The 5,608-nt window shown below is 35.0% G+C and overlaps 1 long non-coding RNA gene across 1 annotated transcript; it reads left to right on the plus strand.

Annotated features, from left to right (window-relative positions):
* The first annotated feature begins 4,118 nt into the window (after positions 1-4,118).
* On the plus strand, positions 4,119-5,207 carry LOC310729298. Its single transcript, XR_014534542.1, has 3 exons — positions 4,119-4,155; positions 4,417-4,611; positions 5,063-5,207. It is a non-coding gene; the product is annotated as an uncharacterized lncRNA (long non-coding RNA).
* Positions 5,208-5,608: the final 401 nt, after the last annotated feature.

Here is a 5,608-nt window from a genome sequence, read left to right on the forward strand (position 1 = left end):
AAAATCCCCTGTCTGGCAAGAAAGAGAAAAGTTTGCAAATGTATTCAGGAATTTCATTGGTTCATCGCTCAAGTTACTTAAGTGAAAATAAAGTAGGGTTAGGGTTGAAAATGAAAAAATAATAATGATAATAATAAAATAATGCACAGACACTTATCTACATTTTTGTAAAGTATAACTTGGTAATGGAATTTAAAACAAATGAAAGTCAACATCTCAGCAATGAAGTTTTTTTCTTTTGTTTTGTTTTTCTGGCCCTCCCTTAAAATGGCAGTCACAACAATGGCCCCCAGACAATTTGAGTTTGAGACCCCTGTTCTACAATTTAGCCTTCAAACATGTTCTGGATCTTTTCCCAAATTTTTTTACAACATTTATTTGCTGACCAGGTTTCAGCAACATTAAAGAAAATGAAAAATGACTGTTGATAAACTTTTCACAACATCATTTCATAACATTTCATTGATTTTAATATTTTTAAATGTCACATTTGTCCTTGAAACATTCAGGTCATGAATTCCATATGTGATATCCTTAGTAAGGTATGTGTAATTTTATCAGCAATATCTTGAAGTGTACACATAAAAAATGATGATAATTTATAATAAAATATTAATTAATGATACAGAAAATAATGTAATATTTAGTGCAGTCACGCATACTTACAGTATTTCTTCAACTCTATTGAAACGGAAAACAATATTTTGTTGATCTACTCTAAACCAGGTGCACCCACGTGTTGTGCACATCTATTGTCAGGAGCTCACAAAAACACTGGATGTCTCGAAAAGGGCAAAGAGCATCTACTTTAAGGTCAGTGATTGTCAGTGATTTTTTTAGCTACTATATTATTGAATAGCTCTTCAACATCAGCGATCTTAATTAAAGCATTTGATTGTCATATGCTAGTGTTTTTTTTCTGTTGTTTCTTTGTATCTACAGAATAATGTTTTGGAAAGGGCAAAAGAGGTGTTTGGTGTGTATGTGGAGAATGCTAATCACTGGACCTTTTGTGTGAGTCAAACCTTTTTAAGGATAAAACATGTTCGTATGCAGATTCTATTTTATTCTTATCTAAAACCTTTACATATTACCCTCTTAAGGATCGCTCATTTGAATCAATATGTAATGTGCAACATCATTTGTTTATTTAAGCCCAACACATTTCTAAACTTTCAAGGTGAAATGCACAAAAAGAAGAAAGATTATTACAGCATCAAATTATCAATAAAATATTTGACATTATTATAAGCTAATTATAAGCATTATTATAAGCTATGACACATGAATCCTATTTTTTTCTTAAATGTTCCTAGTAATAAAAGGTACGCAGTTTAGCACAACACTTAACTTCAAACTTTAGGGCAAAGGTCTTTAAACTTGGTCTAGGAGGGCCACAGTTCTGCAGAGTTTTGCTCCAAGCAGCTCACACCTGCTTCAAATGTTTACCTAGCGAGACCCTAATTCTCAGGATCCCATGTGTTTAGTTAGGGTTGTTGAATGGTATTAAAAACACCAGAGCTCCAAAAATCTGAAAAAACCCCTCATAGCTTCATATTTGATGTGACGTTTCGAGCACACAGCTTGTGTGTTTCGTCACATCAGATATGAAGCAGAGTATTTTTTCATATTTTTGGAGCTCTGGTGTTGCCGACTTTGGACTTTTTCATTATAAATTTTTGGTCGAAATGAATTTAGCTGGATATGCTCATGTTTTGCTATTTTTTTTTATATTGAATGGTATTGCAATAATTGTCTTATGGTTATTATAACTTCAGATATTTCTGTTATAGCATTGCAATGTTGACAGAAGGTGCATCACCTATTTTAACTCACTCGGAGAGACGGAGTGGCAACGCCAAGCAATTGCTCAACACTGGTGGTAAGTATTGATTGATTTGTTTACAATTGTGATATCAGTGGTCTAAAGGGATAAAGGTCTACCTTAGGTGTCAATTTATGTATAATGGTAGTACCGGCTAGTAGAACTCTATTACATAATGCACTCTTTATAAATTTGACCCAATTTCTAACCAAATACGTCCCATTCACAATTCACACTGTATACAGTTCCACTGCTGCACAATTAGTTCCTGTGACAAGCACAAGTTCTCCTCACTGTAGCTTAAGCTACATCTTTGTTATTAGGACACAAACACTGTTTATAGAGGTTTAATCTGACATGGATATGAGTAAACAATCACTAAATGTTTATTTTACATGTAATTGTTTGAGTTGGATGCTAGTGCCAATTATGAATTAGTTGATTACAGTGCATTTGCAACCTCAAGGGGAGTTAAAGGAGAGTGGGACCTCAAAACCACAAAACCCAGTTAGCAAACCGATTCGGTGTCATGTGGTATCCACACACTTGCAGGAAGTTACCAAGCATAGATTATTGTGTGCATGTGTTTCACCTACTGAATTTTAACTTATCATACATAATCTTTCCTTGTGCATGGTTATGTTAAAGTGCCAACACTTGTCAGAGTTTGTATTTGGTGACATATCTATTGCTGTATCATGCTTGTATTATTTTAATACTTTTGTCTTCCATTAAGTTTGCCACTGAATTTATGAAGGCTGGTGGCTTCATTCCCTCGTCCCAGTGTCCTGTAATACAACAAGAGAGAATCCGCCTGGTCTCACTTTTGTTTCAATCCATAGGTATGTGCCTAATTGATTGAAATGTTTTAAATGAATATCATTATCTATAAACGTTTTGAAATTTGGACCCTTGGCATATCTTTGCTCATCAAAAGTGTTGTTGAAGGATACTGACTGGATAATCAGATCCCCTGTTGTTATACAGAAAAGTGAAGTAACAGGTCACTGTTGAAAATAAATACAATTCTATAAACCTAATTGCAAGGTGCACTATGAAGTGTTTTCCAGAGCTTTTTCCACCGGCTGGAAAGGATTACATTATATTAAAAACCTGTCAGTGTTTTTCATTCATTAAATGGAATGATCAATCCATAAAACTAGAAACTGGGAAAGTGTTGCAAAATTAGAAAATTTCCCTTAATTATGCAAAAGAAAATATAAAGAAATAATTTACATGTGTATTTACAGATTGAACCAAAAAATGTGGAATTTGTGCCAAAAATGTTTCAGGAAAAAAGAAAGTAAGTGCAGTTATATGCATATGAATACATGCACAAAAAGCATATACAGATCATACACCAACAGGCATGACCAAGACTAGAAAAAATATATATAAAGACAAGGACCTGGCTTGTGTATATGTGGTTTACATCCCTGTTGTTCATGTGATTTCTCTGTATTAACAGACGGCATGTACCTGTGGGGCAGTGCTGCATGTAGAGTGGGCAGCCACACCCATGTGCTACATATGTCAAGGTAATACATTTTATTTGAATTGACTCATCACCATAAGCATTCTCCTTTAGTCTTTTTATCAGTCCACATACAATGAGGGTATACATGGTTCAAAATTTTGTTCATGACTTTGGATATCACATGAATTTGATGTATCAGATGACAGCAACCAATTGGCCCAAATGTCTTTGCCTGCATCAGACACCGCACCACGTTCAGGTTACTGTTTAGTTATTGACTGGTTGAATCAATGCACTAGTCATGATGACGTTTCATCATTTAGGTTATCTCTTACATTTATGTCTTGTGTTTAACTCAGCTGACCCAGACCCAGTCAAGCCCACTGGATCTGCAGAAGGGTCTGCACTACAACAGGGTCGTTTTTCAAATTCTTACATGCGTTCTGATTCAATATTAACATTTATCCAGTTTAGCATGCTGCAATAATGTCCAGATAATGTCAAAGCAGTGCCTGAGTTTATTTTATTTGTTAGAAACAAGTGTTGTTCAGCTTCCCACTTTGTTAACCTGTAATGTTGACATGGGTTCTGACTTCTTTTGGAACAGAGGACACCGTTATATCCATGTTGCAGTGAGGGAGAGACAGAGGAAGACAAGGAGGAAGAGAAGCATAAGCACAAAGGAGAAAGAAATAGGGAAGACGAGGGAGTGCAGGAAAAAGAAAAGAAAGTGTACAAAGTTTTAGGAAGGCTAACAGCACAAGGAAAGACCTACCAGGTAGATGAAGATGAGTTGAGGAGGAGGGTCAAAGGAGAAAACATGTCCACAAACATGTTCCGAATGTTGATAAGGGTTTGTATTGCATACATTTACATATAAAATGCAAAAGTATTTATAATAGGTAGTGAAAAATTAAAAGGGCCACCAATTAAGAAGCATAAATATCTTGACTATCATTTCTTTTATGCAAGGTGCATGATCTTGGATTAGTACAGATAGCACATTATACACATTTTGCCACAATGCCCCACATGGCTATTCACAGAATACTGTTATTTAGAAAACCCTGTTCATGTGCTTTGCATCTGTGACACTGTCATTGTTTATACATAGAGTTGGCAAAAAAGATGTTCCACCCAATGTGCTTCAGGAGCCTAGAAAGGCAAAGACAAAGGTGACAATATTCAGCACTTTAACAGAGGGAGAGCCGGAAGATCTTGCCAAGGGGTTTGGAATGGCACTGGCCAAACATGTGCCAAAAGACAAACTACTCTCAGGGATTCCTGAAGAGGACATCCCAGCAACACTGTAGCTTTCCATCTTTATTTGGAATCATATCTTCTAATATATTGGTGGCTGTACCTCTATTTATTTTCTATGAGAAAAATAACCATTTTGGAGTTAGTTAAGATGATCAAATCAGCATTAAATAACCTAGTTTAGTCTGACATCCGTATCTTTTGAAAAAATAATGAGTTGTAAACCCATCTGCATCTGCTTAACATTTAAATGCATTTTAAAGACTGGGCATCTTGGATGTCCAAAAGTTGCTTGCTTTTAAGGGCCAGATTTACTTAAAGTGTACAAACAGTGATTTACTTTTACTTACCGTAATACAAACCTTTTTAAAAAGTCAGCAAAATTAATCAGCAAGAGAGTGAAAGTGTAATGTCTTCTGTGATTTATAACAGACAACCGATAGCAGATTAACTGATGTGTCATTTAAGTAACATGAATATTGTGCTTTGTTTTTTGGCAGGAGGAGCATTGAACAAATGAAGATTAATCTACAAAACCTTGGCCCTGAATCAGAGCTGGATTTGGCCACTCACCGCTTTGGGCCTACAGCAGCTAATATGTTTTTATCTTTCTTAGCGGACTGTATGAAATAATCTGCTTCAGGAAGTGGCACTTAGACTTTAATCAGATTTAAAAATAAAATCAGAAAGGTTCTTGATCACAATAAGATTTTTATTTTATTTTAAAACACAAAATACAATGTTTTTTTGTTTTATTATTGGCTGATTTACAAAATATACAAGTTCAAAATGTTCAAAAACATGCACTTTAATAAAAAGTTTCTCTCAACCATTGATTTAGTTTTTTTGGACACTGTAAGCTTTGTGTTTTCTATTTGACTTAACAGGAAAATTTAATGTGACGTCTGTCATTGTTTCTTGGGTTGTTTTTCTGTCTGTCTTTCTTTTTCTGTTTGCAAACAGTGGACGTATTTTACGTGACTTGTCTGCGTCACAAAGTCTCCCAAATCCTTCAATGTTCATACTTTCTTTTTTTGTTTGCACTT

Source organism: Silurus aristotelis (assembly GCF_946808225.1).
Source record: "Silurus aristotelis genome assembly, chromosome: 7".
Lineage (NCBI taxonomy): Eukaryota > Metazoa > Chordata > Actinopteri > Siluriformes > Siluridae > Silurus > Silurus aristotelis.